Source organism: Astyanax mexicanus, chromosome 21, assembly GCF_023375975.1.
Source record: "Astyanax mexicanus isolate ESR-SI-001 chromosome 21, AstMex3_surface, whole genome shotgun sequence".
Classification (NCBI taxonomy): domain Eukaryota; kingdom Metazoa; phylum Chordata; class Actinopteri; order Characiformes; family Acestrorhamphidae; genus Astyanax; species Astyanax mexicanus.
The window spans coordinates 1,910,072-1,937,237 of NC_064428.1; the positions used below are offsets into that span (position 1 = coordinate 1,910,072).

The following is a 27,166-nucleotide window of genomic DNA, read 5'->3' on the forward strand; positions in this document are numbered from 1 at the left end:
TTCCCATTGCTCTAGTTGTTCTTGCTCATGTTGTTTATCTGTTTTTATTTCTAGTTCCCTGTTTATTCCCTAGTTTACTCCCTTGCCCTGTTTAGTTTATCCTGTCTTGTTTTAGTCAATGTTTACACCTTCCTGTGTGCATTTCTCACACCAGTGATACCCTTTGATGCACTTGATAAAAGCACGGGCTGGAGCATCACAGAGCATTGAGGAGAGCTGCACAGCGTACCTGATGCCGTCAAAGTCAAATCCTTCTGCAAGTTTAGCTATCTCAAAACTGCAAAGTCCTCAAGAAAGACGCTCGGGCAATTCGGCTTTTTCTCTCCACAAAACAGCCCAGTCGTGACTGGAGCATGATGTGGTAGGTTAAGGAGAGCCAAGGATGGGCCACAACTGTGTTGGTGAGCTTTTGGAAAGTGGGAGCCCATCAATATAGACTTGAAGTTTGAGATCTCTTGTATTACTCAGTAAACCCTTTTTATTCTGCAGGATGGGTGTAATTGATTGGAGCACACCAAAGTAGTGGTACTGACCACCAGCCTGTCAGTATGTGTGATGTGGTGTTAACCTGCTCATTTTGCTAGTTCATCACGCAGTGAATCCAGCTCGGATCCTGAGTCTAAGTCATCACAAAAATAAAAGCATCAGTATCGTAACTTTCATTATCACATACAGCAGATCGGCAATTCACAGACTCTGAATCGTCATCGTCGCCATTATTTTGATCAAGTTCAGCATTTAATTCTGTTTCTACATCAATGATCTTTGCTCCCTCTGCCTGAATTTACTCTAATGCCAAGCTCAGACTACACAACATTTTTGTCCCTCACAATGTTCACTATGTCAGATTAAGCAGTTATTTTTCGTTTTGTGTAGTTCTTGGGGGACTGGCAACACTAAACGCTAATCACCGACCAATCATCGTGCGCGTCCTCGCGTGAGTTCGTACGTCATCGCGGGGGAGGAGCATAGAATCTCTTCAAATCACGGCTACAGAGGCCTTAGCGTGATGGTGTGCTTTTGTGCTCAGAAAAAAAACTAAAAAAAGAGGAAAAAGCGACTGTGGGCTCCTGGGGGATCCAAATGGGGATTACATGCTTTGTGTACTCCAGAGAGAACTTAAGGTATAGTAAAGATGCAGCTACTAAGGTTTCAGTGCCTGTAAACACAACAACATATTTAATGAATGAATTAGATTATTAGAAGATTATTATATGATTCTTCTGTTTCTCTGGTCTAGAGAACTGCAGGAGCACTGTGCCGCTTTCTTTTTACTATGTTTACATCTGTGCGCCACTTCCTATTGGTCAGCGTCAGGGAGCAGGTCGCGGAGCAGCATGTGGAACTAGGCGATAAAATACAAAACATTCTAACATGCTAGAGTCTTTCCGTCTGACGCTCTGATGGCGTCGCTCACGTCAAATTACTGCTCTTTAACTTTGTCGCACTACACGGAGCTTTATCACACGTGACAATGAAATTCGGATCCGACGCACGCTATTTGTCGGCGCCTACAAAAATCGGGTCAAAATCAGACTAAAATCGTGTACTCTGATCTGGGCAAGTCTCTATCCACCATGATGGTCTTCTGCATGACATTCTATACAAAAGAAACACAACAAAATGATTGCCACATTTAATACATTCAGTGCATCAATAATTAAATACACTATATTTGTTTAATATGTACCTTTTCTTATACAGCGCTCATCTTGCAGGTGAACCTGAAAACAATAAAGCTGTGAGTATTTAAATTAAAGAATCGATACTCATTCAAGGGTACACTTAGTGCTGGGCGATAAAACGATATTAATATTTATTGCGATATATATTTTCCACAATAACTATGAGAAGCCGGAGGATAGGACTCGATAAACTTTATTTTCTATTTCCCGTTTAAGTAGCTCTGTGAACAGGTGCAGCACGAGATCAGACACATCCCCCCCACCCCCGATCCCCTCACTCTGATCCTCACACAGCTGATCCACACAGCGGCTTCTCTCCCATTTACTGGATAAACAGCATTTCTAGGATAAGTTTAGCTCAACTCCTAAATATGAGGCATGGAGTCTCCTCACCAAGATATTTAGAGAGGTGAGCTTGTTCAGATTTCTGAAGGCAGGTAAACGCTGCTCTGTTTGCTGCTAGTTAGATTAGCTTGTCTCCAGTTTAAAGTTAGCGATGTTTAGGTGTAAAAGGGATCTGTGCAATCTGTCATCATTAGCTAAGATGCTTTCACTGCTTTTTACATTCTAATAAACTAATGGGTAACGCACGTTAGCCGTGTTAATCCACGTTTCGTGTAAATTAGCGTTAACTTCAGCGCGAGTGAGGGGTTAGTATATAAACACACAGAAAAGAAGCAGCACTTTTTTCCTAACTCTCACTGTTTCTGTTAGAAAACCCTGAGAGCAGCATTCTCCTCTGTCTCTGTGTTTTATAGTTTTTAACAGATAGAGTCTGTTGTTCTGGATATTTTACTAAATAAAGAAGATTATATAATCTGTGTAGCTGTATTTGAACAGAGCTAAACGTTGCTGTTACTGAACTGGAGTTTTAAATACACTTGTTAAGTAATGTAAGTCTAGTCTACTGAAAGTCAGTAATGTTAGTATTAATCTGTACTGCAGTAGAAGTGGATCATTTCAGAAACTTGACTTTACCCCCCCCCCCCCTCCATTACAGCTCACTTACATTAAAATATTTAACAAAACTTAAAGGCTATTATTTTAATAAACATTAGCAGTAAATAATCTCAAAATAACAACAAATATAAAATAGAAAAAAAACATATAATACATACTTTTTATATGACCAAAATTTATTAGACTAAAATGTGACTAAAACTATTATACATTTCAGTCAACAGACTAAGACTAAACTGTATCAAAATCACCTGTCAAAATGAACACTGTGATATACTCTTCATGTAGTTGTCTCCATTCAGGGAGGGGAATAATCTTTTATTTAAATATAATTTTGCAGTTATTTGCAATTTAATTTAAACAGACAAATAATGTAAAGGGTCTGTCCACAAGGCTCTGAGCTGCTAGTGATTTTGGCCATAACTCCCTATTCTGTCACTTATGAGTGAAAAGAAACCTTTAAGTGTAACAGAAAGGGATTTGATTTATATCGTGATGCATATCGATATCGGCTGATAAGGAAAACTATATCGTGATAAGATTTTTTCCCATATCACCCAGCCCTAGGTACACTCTTAAAATGATAAATCTTTAGTGGTTATTTAATAAAGTAAATGAGATAAAGGGCATTAGGACCTGTGTAGAATGGAGAATGTTATATATGGTTCTACATGGTTGTTGTAAGCCATTGTGGAGCTATATACAATCATATACAAAACCAATTTACCTATTCAGAATAATATAGTTCTGCTATATATCTCATTCTACAAAAAAAAATGTGTTTTTGATATTAAGTGGATTGTTCGCGAAGATACAACAAAACTGGCGACGAGGATAAAAGTTACTTACGGATAGAAGTTCCGGAGCAGAGCTGAGGACTGATTAAAATACATAATCTTTTGACAGAAAGCAACTTCACACTAGAAAGAGCAATTAAAATGAGCTCATCCATGGAAACCAAATCTTGAAGCATGGGGTCTATTCTGAAAATTCTATTTTAGGCTTATTCCTTGGGTCGAGCTGCACAACTTTGCAATTCGGACTATTTAGCTCCACCCACTTCGATTTTTTGCAAATTTGCATAAAAAGACAAACCTACTTTTGCCAACTAGTCTGTGGATTTTTGGCCAATCCTGACATGTTTGGTGTCAAACAACTCGGGAGAGTGTGAATTTAATATTCCCTAATATTTTACTTTTAATGGAATCCTGTCTCAAACTAAGTGACGTGAACCTGTGTGACCTTTAGATTCTGAGCACACTCACAAAAACCAGGAAATAGCGAACGCCCCAAAAGAAGAGGAACGCTGTTTCCTCTTTATAAATCACAACCTGCTTAAAATGTGTTCTCATGTTCTGCCTCTGTAACGCGGAATAACAGAGAAATGCTCTGCAAAGACGCGGCATTTTGGACACTGCGCAGTAGAAGTGCTTGTTTCAGAGGTCCAGGAGGAAGAACGTGGTGTTTGGTGGTTTAGCCACCATGTGGCTGCAGCAGTTAATAAGGATAACTCCACAGGCTGAACTGTTACAGAGGTTCAATAAAGTCTTCAGATTTAAAAGGGTTGTGAACACCTGTACGTGTGTTACCTGACTCAGTAACATTGGTCTCTAAAAATCTGTGCCCAACTCGGCACACGGTTCAAAAAGAATGACTACTGAAAACCTAAATCAACTCATTAATCAGTCATCATCATTCACAAAAAAATCTGCATTATTCTACAAAATCTACAACGATAATAATGATGATAATAATAATACAATACTACCAGATAATACAAATAAGTTAGAATAAAAATTGTAAAAGGCGAATAAGATATGGCAAGCATTGAAACTTTTTACATGCAGACAAAATATATTAATGTTTGATTATATTTGAACTTATTGTTTAATCTAATGTTTTTAATCTTGATTTATGCAGTATGAATTAATATACGTGAGGAAGGTTTACGTATTTACCTACAAATCCGTACTTTATCACATGATGTTACTAATTTCTGCTCTCTCTGCAATCTATTGAAGGTATAGGGACACAAATTTAGACCAGAGCAGAGGGTCAGTGGCGGGTGTAATGCTCAGAAGGGGGTGTGATGCTCAGAAGGGGGTGTGATGCTCAGAAGGGGGTGTGATGCTCAGAGGGGGGTGTGATGCTCAGAAGGGGGTGTGATGCTCAGAGGGGGGTGTGATGCTCAGAAGGGGGTGTGATGCTCAGAAGGGGGTGTGATGCTCAGAGGGGGGTGTGATGCTCAGAAGGGGGTGTGATGCTCAGAAGGGGGTGTGATGCTCAGAGGGGGGTGTGATGCTCAGAGGGGGGTGTGATGCTCAGAGGGGGGTGTGATGCTCAGAAGGGGGTGTGATGCTCAGAAGGGGGTGTGATGCTCAGAAGGGGGTGTGATGCTCAGAAGGGGGTGTGATGCTCAGGGGGGGTGTGATGCTCAGGGGGGGTGTGATGCTCAGAAGGGGGTGTGATGCTAAGGGGGGGTGTGATGCTCAGGGGGGGGTGTGATGCTCAGAAGGGGGTGTGATGCTCAGAGGGGGGTGTGATGCTCAGAGGGGGGTGTGATGCTCAGAAGGGGGTGTGATGCTCAGAGGGGGGTGTGATGCTCAGAAGGGGGTGTGATGCTCAGAAGGGGGTGTGATGCTCAGAAGGGGGTGTGATGCTCAGGGGGGGTGTGATGCTCAGAGGGGGTGTGATGCTCAGGGGGGGTGTGATGCTCAGGGGGGGTGTGATGCTCAGAAGAGGGTGTGATGCTCAGGGGGGGGTGTGATGCTCAGAGGGGGGTGTAATGCTCAGAAGGGGGTGTGATGCTCAGGGGGGGTGTGATGCTCAGAAGGGGGTGTGATGCTCAGAGGGGGGTGTGATGCTCAGAAGGGGGTGTGATGCTCAGAAGGGGGTGTGATGCTCAGAGGGGGGTGTGATGCTCAGAGGGGGGTGTGATGCTCAGAGGGGGGTGTGATGCTCAGAAGGGGGTGTGATGCTCAGAAGGGGGTGTGATGCTCAGAAGGGGGTGTGATGCTCAGAAGGGGGTGTGATGCTCAGGGGGGGTGTGATGCTCAGGGGGGGTGTGATGCTCAGAAGGGGGTGTGATGCTAAGGGGGGGTGTGATGCTCAGGGGGGGGTGTGATGCTCAGAAGGGGGTGTGATGCTCAGAGGGGGGTGTGATGCTCAGAGGGGGGTGTGATGCTCAGAAGGGGGTGTGATGCTCAGAGGGGGGTGTGATGCTCAGAAGGGGGTGTGATGCTCAGAAGGGGGTGTGATGCTCAGAAGGGGGTGTGATGCTCAGGGGGGGTGTGATGCTCAGAGGGGGTGTGATGCTCAGGGGGGGTGTGATGCTCAGGGGGGGTGTGATGCTCAGAAGAGGGTGTGATGCTCAGGGGGGGGTGTGATGCTCAGAGGGGGGTGTAATGCTCAGAAGGGGGTGTGATGCTCAGGGGGGGTGTGATGCTCAGGGGGGGTGTGATGCTCAGAAGGGGGTGTGATGCTCAGAAGGGGGTGTGATGCTAAGGGGGGGTGTGATGCTCAGGGGGGGTGTGATGCTCAGAAGGGGGTGTGATGCTCAGAGAGGGGTGTGATGCTCAGAGGGGGGTGTGATGCTCAGAAGGGGGTGTGATGCTCAGAGAGGGGTGTGATGCTCAGAGGGGGGTGTGATGCTCAGAAGGGGGTGTGATGCTCAGAGGGGGGTGTGATGCTCAGAAGGGGGTGTGATGCTCAGAAGGGGGTGTGATGCTCAGAAGGGGGTGTGATGCTCAGAAGGGGGTGTGATGCTCAGAAGGGGGTGTGATGCTCAGGGGGGGTGTGATGCTCAGAAGGGGGTGTGATGCTCAGGGGGGGTGTGATGCTCAGAGGGGGGTGTGATGCTCAGAAGGGGGTGTGATGCTCAGGGGGGGTGTGATGCTCAGAGGGGGGTGTGATGCTCAGAAGGGGGTGTGATGCTCAGAAGGGGGTGTGATGCTCAGAGGGGGGTGTGATGCTCAGAAGGGGGTGTGATGCTCAGGGGGGGTGTGATGCTCAGAGGGGGGTGTGATGCTCAGAAGGGGGTGTGATGCTCAGAAGGGGGTGTGATGCTCAGAGGGGGGTGTGATGCTCAGAGGGGGGTGTGATGCTCAGAAGGGGGTGTAATGCTCAGAAGGGGGTGTGATGCTCAGAAGGGGGTGTGATGCTCAGAAGGGGGTGTGATGCTCAGAATGGGGTGTGATGCTCAGGGGGGGGTGTGATGCTCAGAATGGGGTGTGATGCTCGGGGGGGGGGGTGTGATGCTCATCAGTGGTGAAAAGATACTGTTTATTTTACCTTGGGTGTAATTATGATTGCTTAACTTAGTATCTATAATTACATAATCATTGTGTGAAACCTTGTATTTTATATGCATTAACCAATACTCACCTTACATTTGATCATTTTTACTACTCACAGTGTATTTTATACACATTTATATAGAAGATTAACCAATAATCACAATATATACTATTTACATATATAGATAAACATTGTTTGATCAGACATGTGACTAACACATCTATTATGACAAATTAACCCACATGATACATAAGGCATTTACTAACACATAGGGTCTATTGTATGGCGGTCTAACCACGCGTTACTAACACATTAACATATAACACATGAAATCTATTGTGTGACTATTGCGTAGCTCATGCTTGAAGCATTTCGTTCACTGCATGACCCTAACTAACGGCCATCAATCATCGGCTGGTACACTCTGTGTGATTTCGGCTGGTACGCTCGGTACGGGGCTAAATTTCTACAGAGGAGGCTCTTAGATCAAAGCGGCCTTTTGTGTGTGGGGGTTGCCTTCCTGAGGCCTGCAGCGGCTTCAAAGAGGGGGTGATGCACACACACACAGATAGTGCCACGATGTTCCATTCTGGAAGAACACAGTCAAGGTCAGACACTAGTGGTCCGGTCAGACACGTGAAACTTGAGTACTAACACGTGAAATTATGCATAATAACATGAGCTAATCGTTAGCAACGCCTCATCAGCAGGTTTCACGTCATTTTGGGGTATAAAACATGGAGTCAGATCAGAGGGGGGTCAGAACTTATGCTGGGATGGCTGTAAACTGTCTGTGTGTATGGTTCTCCTGAATTCAGAAATAAATACTTGGTTTGCTTTCAACTTCACTCCACCTGTTTGCGACTCTATCAAAACGAACACGTAGGGGAGTTGTACCCCGGACGAGAGGTGGGTGTGGACCCATCTTTCATTTTCTTTTTTTACAACAATTTGGTGACCCCGACGACGAGTCTGATGGAGGACAGCATCCGGCACTGGTCCACTCACGGACGAACTTCACAAACAGGTAAGCAGAGCCGGTTTAATCAAATTCTGCATATTGGTAATATCAAATTTGAGTGGAGCGGCGGTCCGGCTGCTGTCCGGAGTGGGGAAGGAAGCGTATCAGGGCATTTAAAAAAGAGAGTAGAGGCTGGGCCTCCTCGGGTTTTAGAGTAGAGGCTGGGCCTCCTCGGGTTTTAGAGTAGAGGCTGGGCCTCCTCAGGTAGAGGCTGGGCCTCCTCGGGTAGAGGCTGGGCCTCCTCGGGTTTTAAGGATTGGACGCTGGCGTGTCCCCCCGGCTTCTGACGAGAAGTACGGATAAAGGCCAGGTGAAAGGTTCACCTCGAGATTGATCCGCTCGTAAAAGAGAGTAGAGGCTGGGCCTCCTCGGGTTTTGGAGTAGAGGCTGGGCCTTCTCGGGTTTTGGAGTAGAGGCTGGGCCTCCTCGGGTTTTGGAGTAGAGGCTGGGCCTTCTCGGGTTTTGGAGTAGAGGCTGGGCCTCCTCGGGTTTTGGAGTAGAGGCTGGGCCTCCTCGGGTTTTGGAGTAGAGGCTGGGCCTCCTCGGGTTTTGGAGTAGAGGCTGGGCCTCCTCGGGTTTTGGAGTACACTCTAAAAAACAGAGGTACGACATGAGTACTTTTTTGTACTCGAAGGTACACTCTTCATTATTGTTCCCTCAAAGGTACAATATTGGTCTTTACAGGGTCAGATTTGTTCCCTCTGAAGTACAAAGTCATTTCTAACAGCAATAAGTACAAATTTGTACCATTTAAGCAGCCAAAGGGTACATTCAGTATTCTGCATCACTGTACTAATGAACAATATATATTTTAATTGCACATTTTTTTATTTGAAAGCCAGACAATTTTGGATCATCAAGTTTTTGAGCCATATTTAGTTGATGATAATGTTTATAATCTTTATGATCTTTACTGCCACAAAAACCATGGGTACAAAAAAGGACTTTCACTGAAAGGTACTTTTTTGTGCCTCAATATAAGGTACAGCCCCAGCGACAAGCTTTGTACTCTTTTAAGTACAAATCTGTACTTATATTTCTTAGAGTGTAGAGGCTGGGCCTCCTCGGGGTTTAGAGTAGAGGCTGGGCCTCCTCGGGATTTGGAGTAGAGGCTGGGCCTCCTCGGGTTTTGGAGTAGAGGCTGGGCCTCCTCGGGTTTTGGAGTAGAGGCTGGGCCTCCTCGGGTTTTGGAGTAGAGGCTGGGCCTCCTCGGGTTTTGGAGTAGAGGCTGGGCCTCCTCGGGTTTTAGAGTAGAGGCTGGGCCTCCTCGGGGTTTAGAGTAGAGGCTGGGCCTCCTCGGGGTTTAGAGTAGAGGCTGGGCCTCCTCGGGGTTTAGAGTAGAGGCTGGGCCTCCTCGGGTTTTGGAGTAGAGGCTGGGCCTCCTCGGGTTTTGGAGTAGAGGCTGGGCCTCCTCGGGGTTTAGAGTAGAGGCTGGGCCTCCTCGGGTTTTGGAGTAGAGGCTGGGCCTCCTCGGGTTTTGGAGTAGAGGCTGGGCCTCCTCGGGTTTTGGAGTAGAGGCTGGGCCTCCTCGGGTTTTAGAGTAGAGGCTGGGCCTCCTCGGGTTTTGGAGTAGAGGCTGGGCCTCCTCGGGTTTTGGAGTAGAGGCTGGGCCTCCTCGGGGTTTAGAGTAGAGGCTGGGCCTCCTCGGGTTTTGGAGTAGAGGCTGGGCCTCCTCGGGTTTTGGAGTAGAGGCTGGGCCTCCTCGGGGTTTAGAGTAGAGGCTGGGCCTCCTCGGGTTTTGGAGTAGAGGCTGGGCCTCCTCGGGGTTTAGAGTAGAGGCTGGGCCTCCTCGGGGTTTAGAGTAGAGGCTGGGCCTCCTCGGGGTTTGGAGTAGAGGCTGGGCCTCCTCGGGGTTTGGAGTAGAGGCTGGGCCTCCTCGGGTTTTAGAGTAGAGGCTGGGCCTCCTCGGGGTTTAGAGTAGAGGCTGGGCCTCCTCGGGTTTTGGAGTAGAGGCTGGGCCTCCTCGGGGTTTAGAGTAGAGGCTGGGCCTCCTCGGGTTTTGGAGTAGAGGCTGGGCCTCCTCGGGTTTTAGAGTAGAGGCTGGGCCTCCTCGGGTTTTGGAGTAGAGGCTGGGCCTCCTCGGGTTTTGGAGTAGAGGCTGGGCCTCCTCGGGGTTTGGAGTAGAGGCTGGGCCTCCTCGGGGTTTGGAGTAGAGGCTGGGCCTCCTCGGGTTTTAGAGTAGAGGCTGGGCCTCCTCGGGGTTTAGAGTAGAGGCTGGGCCTCCTCGGGTTTTGGAGTAGAGGCTGGGCCTCCTCGGGGTTTAGAGTAGAGGCTGGGCCTCCTCGGGGTTTAGAGTAGAGGCTGGGCCTCCTCGGGGTTTGGAGTAGAGGCTGGGCCTCCTCGGGGTTTGGAGTAGAGGCTGGGCCTCCTCGGGTTTTAGAGTAGAGGCTGGGCCTCCTCGGGGTTTTGGAGTAGAGGCTGGGCCTCCTCGGGGTTTGGAGTAGAGGCTGGGCCTCCTCGGGGTTTAAGGATTGGAAGCTTTTCGGGGCACAGTAGAGGGTAGTAGAATAACAGATACGCCTTCCCGAGCAGGAGGCTGGGGGCTTTATTCTCGTAGATTAATGATTTGTTATTAATGTAGAAGTAAATAATGACTGAAGAATGGGTATGGATAATCGGCTCACAGGACATTTTTAGACCAGAGGTTAGAAATTCGGGTATCTTCGGAACTCCAGTTACGACAGGGCCAGAACAACAACAGTTGGCAGCAGATTACACAGTGCCGATTTGTAATGATCAGCAGCGTATGGTGATTACGGCAAACTTGATGCTATGCCCAACCAGTAGAATAATTCACTCTAAACGCGTACAGCAGAACGACTCTGCACTATTTATGATAAAGATATTTTAGGCCGCTGCGGCACCTGGTGGAGGTTTGTTGGTTTTCTGCGAGTATCAAACTGTGCAAGTGGCGGGTCATATTCAGTCTGTTCTGAACCCACCATTCTCCCCAATTCATTTTATGGCCGACTCTGACTCTGATTAAATTGCATCTGAGACACATCCTCGTTGCCAGAATATCGTTTTAAGCATACCTGTTGTTCGCCATCTCTACAGATTTAGACATCCTTGCCAAGCTGGCTATATCATTGTTGGTATAATACTATATTATATGACTGGTTTTGCAATTTACTCTGCACGGAAATTAATACTGTTGTTTAATGTACTACTTGCTCTGTTTCTAATTTGCTTCTTGGTGTATATTTAGTGAATTACTTGCTATATCCTGTAGAAATATAATAACTTTCTAGCTCTGTTCGACTACTTGCTGTGTGGTAATGTGTTTTTTAACCAGCCAGTTATTTAATATGTCCAGCCCATATTTCCCTGCCGATGTTGAACTTTTTTGTTGTTAGAATATAACGTGTAAATTTACGGACTATCGCCGGTGTGCAGACAACTGTTTTTGTGGTAATAACTGTAACCTTTTGTGGTTCAGATTGCATAAAATATATACTTTTTAGCTTGCTAACTGTTTAGATGCGTCTAGAACGTAGTTTGATTGGCTAAACTATAATCTTTAGCTGGAGTCCATATTTAAAATAATTGTCCGGACTGGACTGAATTTTTGTTTGATAAACAAAACGTATTTGATTTATTGGAGCGCTGTTTGGAAGCCACTGACGAACCGTTCCGGTTTGAGGCACGTTTCTTTGCTGAATATATCTATGCTCAGCTTGCTAGGTAATTAAATGCTTCGGATTACATAAAATAAGGTTGTTTACGAATTCGACACTTCGGAATGTGTATGGTTCTGTTTATTGTTGGTTATGCTATCTGACAGCTAATTTCTATTCGTCTGAGGATAAGCAAATAAAGCAGAATTATAAGTGGAAGAGCATTGTGGTACTTAAGGAACAAAATATATTGTGGTTTTATCTTGAGGCGATACTGCGTTTCTTGATTTCAGTAAAACTTAGAGCATACCGGCGTCTAACGCTGAACTTTTTTCTCTGTTCCATACCGCACGAGGAGCCCGGAGTGCAGCTCCTGCTGCGAAGGGGGGCAGAGGGGGAAGAACACTGCGAGGAGACTGTTCGAAAAGCCTCATGCGTGGAAACCTTGCGGTGTTAACGAAACGCATTTGAGAGAGAAGTAGAACGAAGACCCATTCAGGTGAGATCCAACCTTGATCAGCACCTTACACACAACATGGCTAGTACTAGAAATTTGGTTAAAGAGCTAGATGCCATTTACGATGTGGGAAGCTGGGAATGGAAACTGATTGAACAGCAAATAGAACAAATAGCTCAAGGAGTTAGAGAGGGGGTTTTGGATTTAAACCAGCGAGACGTAGTGCAGAAAAGTGTGATCAGGAAATTTGACACATGGGCCAAAAAACACACAGGGGAAAAAACATGTCTGATAAACTGCATTAATAATATGAAGACGGAATTAGAAGACATATCTAATCAGGCTGAAGCAGAAGTGAATACAGGTAACTTGCTACAAAAACCCAAGGCTAAACATAGCTTTAAAGTAGCCCAGAAAAACTTAGCGGAGCTGAGAGCGATCACCACTGCATTTCTGAGCATGCTACCTGACTTAGTTATAGCGAGAACACGAGATCTGTCCAGGCCAACGGCGACCTCACACACTGCAAATAAGGCGGAAGTGGACAGTGAGTATACAAAACACCAGGGGGAGGGGCCATACGCCCCGCCTCCACCATACAACCCAAAACACGTCCCACCTGCAGATATTCTAATGCCAGTTTTTACTGTAGACTCTGGGGTAGTGAGTGTGGAAAAGCAGGAAGGGAGGGGCTCAGCCCGAGAGCACACTCCACTAGCAGCAGCGGAACACACAAACACACACACAGAGGATCCTTTTCATCTGCGTAGACAACATGAGACACTTAATGCCAACCAGACTGACTCACACTCTTCGGACAGTTCACAGGCTATAGGGATTAATGACAAATATGATAAACAGCACCAACACCGTAAACAAACATTAGTCAAACCATCTTTTCCCAAATCACGCCACCAAACAAAACCCACAGTACTTATCAGAGCTACTTTAGAAGGACATGTGACGACTGACGACGAAACTGACCATGACAGCGACATGGCTGAGGATGACGACATTGTACAAGACAGTGTAGTAGCACACGTAATGTCTCGTACAGAGGCTAAGTTGAACAAAACAATACGTGACATGGAGCAGATAATAATAGCAGAACAGAGGCACTTGGAGTTAAGCCAAAGGGCCATGGACACACACACACTCAACTCCGATACAGCAAACACTTTAAGAAGAAGCACCAGACAACGACGCCAACCTAAAAGATACAGGCGTACACCTGATATGGACACGATGTGTCCACTAGTGGCCACTAGCACAGGTGTACATAAATATGTCCCTTTATCACTTACAGATGCACAGACTTTAGCCGATCAGCTTCCACCTCTATCCAGTGGGGCAGCAGCTTGGTTAAGAAAGCTGGATAGCCTAACAGGGGGCATGACTCTGGCACTAGGGGACTTTAGAAACATTGTGAAAAGGTCAACCAGCTCTATGGAAGCAGCTGAGGTAGAAAGACAAGCCCAAACATGTGCACAACCGAACAATGACCCTCTCCATGCTCACTCACAGCGCCTGACTGACGTTATGAGAGAGATGTGGCCTACTAGAGTAGCATCTACAGTCCCATCATACACCTGGGATGAAAAACTCAACCCGGGGGAGTATATGGGTAAAGCAGTTGAGGATTGGACTAACACTACTGGGGTTCACCCTGCAAGGGGGCAGCAGGTGGTTTGGTTTAGAACTGCCGTCTTGAAAGGCTTTTTGTTCCACATGGACAAATAAAAGGCTAAAATTGATGACAAAGATAAGGAGACAATTAAATTAGAAAGGGAACTGCTAAAAACTCAGCTGGCAGAGGCCAGAAAAACAATAAATGATAATAAAATGACATAAAAACCTGACACCATGATGCCTGTGACTGCGACACAGCAACCACAGACATTCATGAACACACAAACATGCGTACCTGCACAGTCAGGGCCCACACAAAACCCACCACACAACTATGGATCAGGTCCATATTTCCCACAGCAACCCTACGCAGGGGGCAGGGGGCGGGGTGGTGGAAGGTGGAGGAGATGGGTCCGACCCAACATGGGGGAATGTCTAAGATGTGGGGCCATGGGCCACTGGGTAGCACAATGTACAGCATCGCTCGCACCTGAGCCAGCAATCCCACACCCACACCATGCCACATACTCACAACAAGCCCCACCCCAACATCCTGCTGGTCAGTACAGCATGGAGCCATGGGGTGGACACTGACGGGGCCCAGAGGAGCACCAGGACAGCAGGGCAAGGGCAGAACCCATGCTTGCACCACAGGCACCTTTGAACATTTGTGGTAGAGACTTGCTAATGAAAATGGGAGTCACTATTTTGTGCCAACCTGACGGAATTACACTTACATGGCTGGATGGCCAAAAGACTGTGGGGGTGATGGGGTACACTGATGGAATGTACTTGGTACGACCAGAACAAGACGAATCAGTGGACATTTACTGGGGACTATTGTCTGAACTCACAGACACGACACCACCATTAATTGACTTGTTCCAACAGTGGTCGCCTTGGATCAAAGCCATGGCACCCTATGCACCGCCGCCTGACCCATTCCATGTCACCCTGTTCTATGATGTAGGGGGAGACTTTACTTACCATGACACATTTCAGACAGAATTGGAGGGTTCTGAGTGGTCTGTTGAGACCAACGGGATTTTTGTTGGTCCTGAAGGTGTAGCATCACCAGTTAAACTGACTCCATTTCAGTACACTTGGTATAAAATGTCAGACACAGCAGCACCACACATTTCACTAGCTCTACATCCTAGACATGAGGCTAGACAGCTGGGTCCTATGGTGAAAAGAGCAAATGAGGCCACGGATTGGGTCCCGACCCAGCTGCCCGGTCTCATGTTTTCACAAGCCAGACAGACATACCACATCACTGGTAACTCGACTGCCCCAGTCACATTGCAACATCAATTGCTACCTAGACACCATGGTTGTGAGGACTCAGATCACCCACTCACAGAGGCATTGTTGAAATCACTGCCTGGCACATTGTGGTCTACAGGTCCAGACGACGTAGGATACACAAATCAGACACCAGTCTCATTTCACATGACAACAACAGAACCGATTTGGATTCCCCAATACAGACAAAAGCCAGATGCTGTAGCGTCTTTAGACAATACGGTCCAGGCCTTGGTGGAGGCCGGAGTCTTGGAACCGTGCCAATCAGCATGGAACACACCGATTTTGCCGGTTCCAAAAAAGGAACCTGGCCAATATCGGATGGCCCATGATCTAAGAGCAATAAATGCAGCTTAAGCTACACCCACTGTTCCAGTTCCTAACCCATATACTGCCCTATCAGAATTGGGTCCGGACATGAAATGGTTTACATGCATTGACTTAGCAAACGCATTTTTCTGTGTGCCCCTAGCCGAGCACTGCAGAGATATATGTGCATTTACACACAGAGGTACACAATACAGATACACCAGGTTACCTCAAGGATTGGCCCTATCGCCGGGATTGTTTAATCAGGCTCTAAGGCGGAGCCTGGAATCATGCCAACTGCCACAAGGCTCCATTTTGAGCCAGTATGTGGATGATGCACTTATTTGTGCCACAACACCAGAAATCTGCCTTGAGGCAACCAAGGCAGTGCTACAATGTTTAACGAAATCAGGGTACAAAGTGTCCAAACAAAAGTTACAGTGTTGCAGATCTAGGGTAACTTTCCTGGGACGGGTAGTGACACAGGGGTCCACGGGCATGTCAGCCACACACAGGTCCGCTATACTGTTACACACAAGACCGGAGACTGTTAAAGACATGCTAGCATTTTTAGGACTGACGGGTTATAGCAGACAGTACATTCCTGACTTTGTAGGACGAATACAACCTCTTAGAGACATGGTGAAATCTCTAGGAATGCGAAATTTGTCTGGTAAACTGACTTGGACCGTAGAGACAGAACAGGCGTTTATAGATGTTAAACAAGCCTTATCTACTGCAGCTGACCTAGCCAGACCAGACTATTCACTGCCTTTTTACATGGATGTTTCTGAAACAGACACTTTGGTCAACGGTGTACTGTTTCAGAAAAAGGGGGAAGGTAGAGCAGTGCTAATGTACTTAAGTGTTCCATTGGACCTTATAGAGAGGAGACAACCACAGTGCACAAGACATGTAGCAGGACTGACCATATTAGTCCAAAAAACAGCACATCTTGTAGCAGGATACCTATTGCACATACTAACTACACACGGAGTAGTAGCGTACATAAACTCACAAATGTTCACACTCACTCCACTGCGACAGAGACGCATCCACAAAGCACTGACTGCACCCAACATCAGCTACACACATGAGGGGGTAAACATGGCAGAGGGAATCACGGAAGGCCCACCACATGAGTGTGAAGAACAGGTAGAAAGGATAGGAAAAGTAAGACCAGATTTACAGGCCACACCCATTCCAGGGTCGTGGAATTTGTGGACAGATGGGTGTGGGTACAGAGCAGACACAGGTGAAGTCAGAGCAGGGTATGCAGTAGTTCAGGAAGCAAAGGGGGAGACGTATGAGTTTGAGACAGTCGTAGCAAGAGAAGTGAAAAAAAAACTATCAGCACAGAAAGCAGAACTATTAGCAGTAATTGCAGCACTAGAGTTAGCAGAAGGAAGGGAAGTTACAGTACTGAGCGACTCAGCGTGGGTGGTGTCAGCTGCTCATGTAGACATTCCACACTGGAAACAGGCAGGGTATGTCACAAGCTCAGGGAAACCAGTCAAACACAAGACAGAACTGATGCGTTTAGAAGCAGCAAAGGACACCAAAAGGGAGACACATTGATAAATAGAGGAAACGAGGCAGCAGATAGAGCAGCAAAAAGAGCAGCAGGATACACGGAACCCAACACCATGCTTGTGTTGGACTCCAGTGTACCATGGGAGCCAATTCCAACCGGAAAAGAGCTCAGACAGATGCAGGACCAAGCAAGCCCAGAGGAGAAGTCAACGTGGTTAGCAAAGGGGGCTAGCCCAAACAGTCAGGTGTGGACATCGCAAAAGGGACAAGCGGTATTACCAATGTCACTAGCGAAAGCAGTTTTAGAAGAAGCACACACAGTAGCACACGTAGGAAGACAACAAACACTGGAAAATCTAAAACAATGGTGGCACCCATTCATGACAGCATTAGTGGTAGATTACATCACTCACATACAGGTATCTCCTGGTTGTAGTAGACCGATTTATATTTATTTATATATATTTACACATATAAGGTCATAGACTGTGATTTGCTAAATTAGGGGGAACAGATTATTTTTTCTTTACAGGTTGCCTTGGACTCTTCAAAAAACGGAATTGTAAAAAAAAAAAAAGAAATACACTCTGTAACCTTAACACTTACACATATAGGGCTATAGATAACAGTTTACTAAATAGTGGGAACCTTAGAGGGAAAACACATTTATGGTTTAATAATGGCTTGGTACGGGAAAAAGGGGTGGAACAGGACAAAGCACGGACACCATAACGAACCAGCACTTCCTCCAATTATTCCAATATGGCTCCAGGTAATAATAACCATTACCTTAATGGGTATAATGATAATAACACTGGCCATTGTCTCAAAGCAAGAACAACTAATAACGGTAGAGGGAACAATTGTAAATACATCGGCAACCGTACACCCGAGAAACGCAACAACTAAAGACCTGCCCACACAGCTTAATAGGACCAAACGATCAACCATCAATCAGCCTAACTCAAAATGCATCAGGCGCTGGGGAGGTATAGAATTAGACTATTATTGGGGTGAGACGACCGCATGGACAGTGAACTTATGTGACGTAGTGACTTGTGGTAAGCTGGGGTCCAAGGGGGAAGCGGTGTATTTGTGTTGGTCCCGTGATGATGATCTTAAGTGTAACCATAACACCGACCAAGCAGCTTATAAGGCCAGACCTTGTAACAAGTGGGAAAACGTAATTAGGTCGACACATGTCAATTGGGATCCAAGCGAACGCTGGGCGACTCGTGAGCGGGAGAAATGGCATAAACTTAACATACAAAGAGATAATGATCCGATAAATAATCTAATAACCATTGCATTAGAGTGGCAATCCGATCCTAATGGGGAAAAATCTTCGGCATTTTTTATAGGGGTCGGGGTGGATGTAACTGGTAACGACCCTGTGGGATGGATCAAAGTTAGAGCTACAGATAAACCGACCATCGACACCGACGAAGCCACAAACAATGCAATGGACAATAATGGGGGGGATCGGTCTATACTGGGAGCAGATTATTCTACATGGACAACCGAACAGATCATGAAGCTAAGTACAGGGTTTGAAGGGAGCAACTTATGGATAAAATGGATAAATGCACAAGCAAGAGAAGCTAACATGGACGGGTGTGTAGCATGTGCCGCTGCTAGACCGGCATTGTTTTTAGGTCCAGCACCATTGTTTCCAACAGAAGACCCGATAGGATTCCAGTGCATGATTAATTTAACACGTATGCCAAACCCCGCTAATTGTACTGTCCTGTCAAACATTTTTCCAGTCATAGCAAATAACACCGGCTCAGGACCATTTCAGATTCCAGATTCAGGTAATTTTACTTGTTTTAACCATACAGCAGGGGACGAGACGAAGAACCCAAAACACTTAGGCAATATAAATCCTAATTAGTGCCGCACTATATTTAATGGCGATTCCGGTAACTTTATAGGGCCATGGGCCAGAGCGGGACTGTATTATTATTGTGGAGTAGTGCTGGGCGATAAAACGATATCGATAGTTATCGAGGAAACTATATATCGCGATAAGTCGGGGCGAGAAATTCGATAAACTAAATTTTCTATTTCCCGTTTAAGTAGCGTTGTGAAAAGGCGCAGCACGAGATCAGGCAGCACGCTGAACTGCTGCTCAGCCCAGTACAACCCCTCCCCTCCCCTCTCCACCATCCCCCTCCGCCCCACCCCCCGAGCCCCTCCACTCTGAACTCCTCACATAGCGGCTCCTTCTCTCCCATTTACTGGATAAACTTCATTTATACTATTCAGCGGCGCTACACTGGAAAACTCACCTTTTAAATATGAGGCATGCGTCTCCAAGATATTTAGAGAGGTGAGCTTGTTCAGATTTCTGAAGGCAGGTAAACGCTGCTCTGTTTGCTGCTAGTTAGATTAGCTTGTCTCCAGTTTAAAGTTAGCGATGTTTAGGTGTAAAAGGGATCTGTGCAATCTGTCATCATTAGCTAAGATGCTTTCACTGCTTTTTACATTCTAATAAACTAATGGGTAACGCACGTTAGCCGTGTTAATCCACGTTTCGTGTAAATTAAGGTTAACTTCAGCACGAGTGAGGGGTTAGTATATAAACACACAGAAAGGAAGCACTTTCCATCTTTTTTCCTAACTCTCACTGTTTCTGTTAGAAAACCCTGAGGGCAGCATTCTCCTCTGTCTTTGTGTTTTATAGTTTTTAACAGATAGAGAGTCTGTTATGCTGGATATTTTACTAAATACAGAAGATTATATAATCTGTGTAGCTGCATTTGAACAGAGCTAAACGTTGCTGTTACTGAACTGGAGTTTTAAATACACTTAAGTAATGTAAGTCTAGTCTACTGAAAGCCAGTAATGTTAGTATAAATCTGTACTGCAGTAGAAGTGGATCATTTCAGAAACTTGACTTTATTCCTCCCACCTCCATTATAGGCCACTTTTTTTTTTTTAAATATTTAAATGTTAGCTTAATTTAAATGAAAAAAAAACTAAAGGCTCTTATTAAAAAAAAAACATAAGCAGTAAATTATCTAAAATTACAACAAATAGAAAATAGAAAAACAGTAAAACATATGTAATACATACTTTTTATATGACCAAAATTAAACTAGACTGAAATCTGACTAAAACTAATAATATCCGATAGACTAAAATGTAACTAAAACTATTATACATTTTAGTGAAAAGACTAAGACTGTATCAAAATCACCTGTCAAAATGAACACTGTGATATACTCTTGTATTTTGCTTTATGTAGTTGCCTGCATTCAGGGAGGGGAATGATCTTTTGATTAAATATAATTTTATAAAAATAAATAAAGTGTTATTGCAATTTAAATTAAACAGACATATAATGTAAAGGGTCTTACATATTTTTTAGTTTATATATTTGTCCCCTTTTTAAAATTAATTTAAAAGCTGTACCCACCTGGCAAGATGTTAACATCCTAGTGTCTGTCCACAAGGCTCTGAGCCTGCTAGTGATTTTGTCCATAACTCCCTTATTCTGTCACTTCTGAGTAAAAATAGAAACCTTTAAGTGTAACAGAAAGTGATTTGATTTATATCGTGATACATATCGATATCGGCTGATATGAAAAACTATATCGTAATAAGATTTTTTTCCATATCGCCCAGCCCTATTGTGGAGGATCAACCCTACTGTTAAGACTACCCACGCGTAGTCAAGGCCTCTGCGCTATGGTAAGACTAATTTCCCCAATCACTATGTACGGCGCACACAAAACTATTTCTAATTATAATAGGCCTAGGAGATCAGATGACTATGATTTTGACTTAACCAAAAATACACCTACGTACATAGACGCAATAGGCGTACCTCGGGGCGTACCGGACAAGCGTAAATTAGTAGATCAGATAGCCGCCGGATGGGAAAGTATCTTAATTTGGATCACACCAAACAAGAATGTCGATAGAATTAATTACGTAAATTACCAAGTAATGAGACTGGCTAACATTACCGGGGCAGCAATAACAGCTATCAGCAACTTCACTAATGACCATACAAAACCGTATTGCCTTAGATATGGTACTCGCTAATCAGGGTGGCGTCTGTCATATGTTTGGAGATGTATGTTGTACCGTCATCCCTAATAACACAGCCCCAGAGGGAAAGGTAACTAAAGCGTTAATTGCCCTAAAAGCCCTGTCTAGAGAGATGGCAGAAAACACGGGGGTAGAGAATCCAATCACTCAATGGCTGGAGAGAACTTTCGGACAATGGAAGGGGGTATTTGTATCTATGGCTTCGGCGATTGCTGTATTCGCTGCTATTTTAGTTACATGCGGATGCTGCTGTGTGCCGTGTATTAGATCCCTGATAGAAAGAACAATAACACGAATGATGGAGGGCAAAGACGATAAACCGCCATATATGCTACCTATACTGGAGTGTGAGGAAGAGCAGGAGGAAATGCTGTAAACCAACCAGTCTTGGGGATGACTTTTGGGCAATGATGTCACTTCCTCCATTGACAGAGTAATATTGGCCGCCTGGGGCAGAAGGGGCTGTGAGAGAATTTTTCCTGTCAAAAATTGGTTGGTAGGCTGCCGGACAGGTTTTCGCTCCCACTTGTTAGTTAAATGTTCACTCACATGTTTATCAAGTGTTGAACATATGTAAATACATGTTTGGAGGAATTACGATGTGTTGACGTATCTGGTTGATACGTCAAAAGGGAGAATTGAAAAGATACTGTTTATTTTACCTTGAGTGTATTGACAAATATCATCACGATGTTCCATTCTGGAAGAACACAGTCAAGGTCAGACACTAGTGGTCCGGTCAGACACGTGAAACTTGAGTACTAACACGTGAAATTATGCATATTAACACAAGCTAATCGTTAGCAACGCCTCATCAGCAGGTTTCACGTCATTTTGGGGTATAAAACATGGAGTCAGATCAGAGGGGGGTCAGAACTTATGCTGGGACGGCTGTAAACTGTCTTTCTGTGTGTATGGTTCTCCTGAATTCAGAAATAAATACTTGGTTTGCTTTCAACTTCACTCCACCTGTTTGCGACTCTATCAAAACGAACACGTAGGGGAGTTGTACCCCGGACGAGAGGTGGGTGTTAACCCATCTTTCATTTTCTTTTTTTACAACAGTGGTCAAAAAAAAGTTTTCATTTTAATTCAACATGATATTTTAATGCTTGGTCAGGAAGAGATCAACAGGGAACACATTTAACTGTGAATAATTGAATATGAATTGTGTTAAATGGTCTCAAAGCTTGTACTAATGTTTCATGTGTGTTCTACAATAAGTGTGTTCATTACATCACAATCTGATCACACTCATCAGCACTGACCTAGATCAAAGAACCACCACTATTTCGGTGGATGCAATTGGTGGAGCAAGAGGATGTCCAAAGCGCTGTTTCCAAAAAACACCTTGAGCACCTTTTAGAAATGGGTCTGGCCGTCCCAAATATATGTAAATTACTTGGGGTGTCGCAGAAGACGATTCGTCGGTGAGAGACTCTTACAGCCTAGTATCTGATGAGGAGCTGAACAGCCTGTACTAGCTGTCAAAAAAAATAAATCACCACATTTAGCCAAATTTAAACTCCAGTCACTTTGTTTTATTAATTTTAATAAAATAATGTAACTGTTATAATTTTAAGGGCCTTTATGTTGAATTTACACATCATATTCTCCTGCTATTAAATGAGTGACACAAACCAGTGGTGTACTATCAGGACTAAGTGAAATTGATCTGTGATAACAGGTGGATTCATTTTAGTACCACTACAGCAGAATGACTTCATATTAAGAAGAAGATTTGGATATTGTCACAAATCACCCTTTATAAGTTGTGAGAGTGAAATAATTTGAATATTTAGTTCATCATAAGTCAGTATTGATTTTATAGTTTAAAAATAGTAGTAAAAATGTTGAAATGTGATCCAACGTAAAACTGTTAAAATAATAATTCCTGTAGAATAATATTACAACCCTGATGTTTAGTTCCTAAGGGCAGACTTTCCAGGGGGGACTAATTAAGGTACACACCTTTATACACACACACACACACCCCATTGACAGTATATATTAACTGGACCAAGCCATCCCGCTGATTTCAACGGAGCCAGGTGCGGCCAATCGTGTCACTTCCTGCTCGGCTTCTCGTGGGGCGTTAACCGGGAAAGTGAGAGACTGCGCAGGCGCCAGCATGACGCGAATCTTCCGCGTGCCGTGCAAACAACCGTACTGTTTATAGGAGCTGCACAGAACTATTAACTCCACAGTGAGAAAAGATCCATTCCATCCCAGAATGGGGCTTTTATTAAATGAACAGCAGATAAAAACTAGAATTACTGATATCCAATATTAGTCCACGGATTTACTGAAGAATATTCATAGTTTGTCTATATAACAAGCATTTAGAAACTCTGTATAATAATAATAAATGTGTAATATAAATTACAGTTATATCTATACATTATAATTCTCATAGTCTATCTTATTTCTATTTACTACTATCTTACTATCTACAATGTATTATAAATGTTAGTAGTAGTATTATATTTGCATAATAAGAGGTTACTTTGACCCTGCTCTAATTCAGTCAGCTCTGTACTTTTAAATTAAGAGGAGCAACTTCTCCAAACATTACAGCACGGCTTTGGGTCGCGTTTCTTTCACGTCATCGTTAGCATAGTTGTATAAAAATGTTATTTTCTAAAGCCATGAACAGATTATTAATCTTATGGATCAAATGGCAGAAAATCCGTTCATTATATATATATATATATATATATATATATATATATATATATATATATATATATCAGCTTTTATTACATATTTCCTGTTTGGCTTGCCATAATATATATATATATACACACACACACACACACACATATATATAGTCACAGGGTAACATAGTAAGATCGTCACAGGGTGTTTGTGTGTGGGGGGTTATGTTAATCCGGGCCAGCAGGGCATTATGGGGGTGTGTTTTGGGAGTATTAGGGGGATCTACCATCACTGTGCAGTTTAGCCACCTGAGGGGTTTTTGGCTGTGTTTAATAGATCGGGTTTTACTCTTCAAGCACTTTTAAGAGCTGTAAGCGAGCAGTATCCTGTTAATAAAGAGCTTCTTGCTAAGAGCATGCTTCCTGCTTCTTCATCTCCCTGCCGGTCCCGAACCCTAGGAGTGAAAAACTACAGGTACATTTTTGATCAGTAATGAAGGCAAATGTGTCTAGTCTAGGATCTCAGAAATAAAATCTGAGATAAATACTTTGTAAAATTTAGCAGAATAAAGGTAGTTGCAGAAAAATGTTGAATAAATATGAGCATCAAACTATAAAAAAGTTCAAGTGTTGTAAAAGACATACTGTATTTATTAGGGATTCTCTGTATTCACCTGGAAGAACCGCGATATCTGGGTGCAGCATTAACAGAGCGAATGAACGCTCTCAGTAATGCACAGCCCCTGTAAGAGCATTGTAAGTGTTGCTGTTAATTCTGCTTGGCTGGAAAGCACAGGATTCACTCCAGCTGAGGTGGCTCTTGGTAGGAAATTGAAAGGGCCAATGGAGCGGTTAGTTCATTAGGCAGTCAACCCAGAACACGATGCTTATGGTACACTGGCTAGACATGAAAATCTCATTCAACAGGTACGTGAGAATGTAAAGAGGGCACAGTGTAAACAAGCACGTTACTATAACCTAAAACGAAAACATGATAGCTTTAAAGAGGATGATGTAGTATGGATCAGAGTTCATCCATTGTCAAAAGCTGAATAACATTTTTGTGCCAAGTTGGAAGGGACCTGCAAAAGTTATAAAGCATCTTGGCAATGTGAATTACAAAGTTACTATGGTTGATGATCCCGAACTGTCTGATAATTTCCATGTAGTGAACTTAAAAAAATTCTATGGGGACATTCCTTTGTCTGAAGAGGGGAGTGTGTAACCATATCCCATGGTCACATTCATTTTTAAAAGATTTTTTTGTTGTTGTTGTTGTTGTAATGGCATTTGTTCAACATCAGGGGGCTACGTTGAGCCCAAGCTCTGGTGATCACCCTATGGGAGAAGAAGTGGCCATTGTTACAGACAGGTACAGGTGTTACAAACCGTTTGCTGCTCACATGCTGTTTGAGCTTTTGGGAAACCTGAGTGTTTTAACCCCATTGTAAGTAAATCAGAGACTAAATTCAAACATTATATCAGCTCTGACTGAGAATTGATTGTATATTAAGTTGTAAATATTTGTGTGGAAATACATATTTAGTGCATAAGTCATAATTTGTGAGGTTTAATTCATGCAACATAGGCTGATGATTAGAATCCCCTCAGAGTATGTGATTGACCTTTTTGTGTGTAAAAAGAGGTTTGTTACAAAGTTACATCACTCAATATATTTAAATGAAATATTGGTCAAACGTAAACCTGTGCCTGGCAGGACTAAATTGGTCTCTAGTTGAAATATATAACATTACAAATTGTGGTTCTTCATGTATTTGTTTAAAGTTTACATTTTAAACATTTTGGTCTGCCTAATTATGGCTGCAAGTGTACAGAAAATAAAATCTTGGTAGCACTTTACAATAAGGGTACATTAACAGCACTTACAACAGAATGTCTTAAATAATTATTATTTGATGAACTGTCCTCCAGGGATAATGCGACTTGACAGTCAGATAAACACATTTTTCTTCACCCAGGACTCTAAAGGCTCATGTGTCTGTCTGTCCACAGGTTTAGTGAAACTGTAAAGAAACACAGCCCAGCATTAACCTTGTTGTAAGCCTTTTAAATATTTACCCACAAAAAAAAGAAAAAAACCTACACTGCAAGTTATCTTGAATTACATAGATTAGCATTTAAATCAAGCTAGCATCAGTTTAGCTGAAATTCTTATTAATTTCTAAAATATAAAAATACTAGTGTATACTGGTGCGGATATATGACATTACCTGATTTTTTTAAAAACAAATTTCACAATATTTATTACTGTTGTAAGTACTGTTATTTGTAAAGTGCTACTAAATCACATTAACACGGCCCTCTCTTCCTTTGCAGAGCACGGATCTCTCGGCCGCAAAAATAACAGCTGATGATGATGCTGGTAAGATAGTCCAGATGCTCTAAAATACTTCTTTTCTAACTGAACACTATAGCTTAACTCATTATTATATTATTAACTTATTGTATTATACATATGCAGTGAATGTTGTGTGTACATTTAATCAGATTCTCACCGAGAGCCTGGTTTGGACCTTAAGAGCAACTATAATGAAACGGTAAGTTTTTAAGGACCAATATGATGATAATATGTTAAACACTAAAAATACTAAATATTTTAATATTTACAGGTAAAAAATATTTTTCTGTATATATTTACAGATCAAGATACAGCGTCAAGGAGAATGGCAACCACAGCACTTTCACAACAACAGAAGGGAGTTTTTCCTTGCCACCGCGCTCATTGGAAAGTGATCTGCAGTTTAAAAACTGCCCATTTTGGTTGAGTTGGTCATGGCTGGCTGTGTTAATTGTTTCTATTCACTCAGCTCAGTATCTCTGCGTAGACTGTGTAATGTCATACAAAAAGATAATAATAATAAGAAAAAGATGAAACAACAATATTACTTTTATTAAAGAGTTGTACGTCCTGAGTCAGAATATATTGATAAAGTCCCAGCGCAAAACTGTATTACCCAGCAACACTAGCTTTAGTGCAGTCAAACCTCTGAAATCCACTGATTCTTCTATTCGCCTAGTATATAACATGCTGTCAGTGGCTGATTTTCATAATGCTTCTTTAATTTAACATTAAATCATGTTATTAGACATATCTGTATATGTTTAACAAAATATTTAAAATACTGATAACATTTACAATAAATATACATCAATTAACCATGCTTACAACAGTTACAAACATTGTAAAATAGTGTATGAATACGCCTCAACTAGTTATTAAATAACAAATGTTTAAACATTATCTATCATTAAAATTCCTTAAACTATAGACTCAGATCATAATTAATTAACAGGATGTACTACATTTTTACTCATAATACCACGTATTTCCCAACCCAAATGTTAGTTTCTTCTATTCTCTTTCTTCTCAGTTTATAATGCTGGTTGTTAAGTTGTGTATTTTTTTTAAACAATGTCAACTTTCTCAAAGTGTGATGTGACTTCTTAATCTTATTGTCACATTCACGTCTTTATTGCATTGAATAAAATGAATATTAATAACAATAATAATAATAATAATTATTATTATTATAATTATTATCATTATTTTATTTTTAACAGTGTTTTATTAAACAGAATGGGCATAGATACTTTCATTTGCTAACATGTTTTGTTCT

General features: G+C 43.2%; 1 long non-coding RNA gene across 1 annotated transcript; it reads left to right on the top strand.

Moving 5' to 3' along the window:
* Positions 1-23,768: 23,768 nt before the first annotated feature.
* On the top strand, positions 23,769-26,934 carry LOC111194461 (uncharacterized). Its single transcript, XR_007428053.1, has 5 exons — positions 23,769-24,003; positions 24,833-24,900; positions 25,866-25,911; positions 26,037-26,086; positions 26,190-26,934. It is a non-coding gene; the product is annotated as an uncharacterized LOC111194461 (long non-coding RNA).
* The last annotated feature ends 232 nt before the right edge of the window (positions 26,935-27,166 follow it).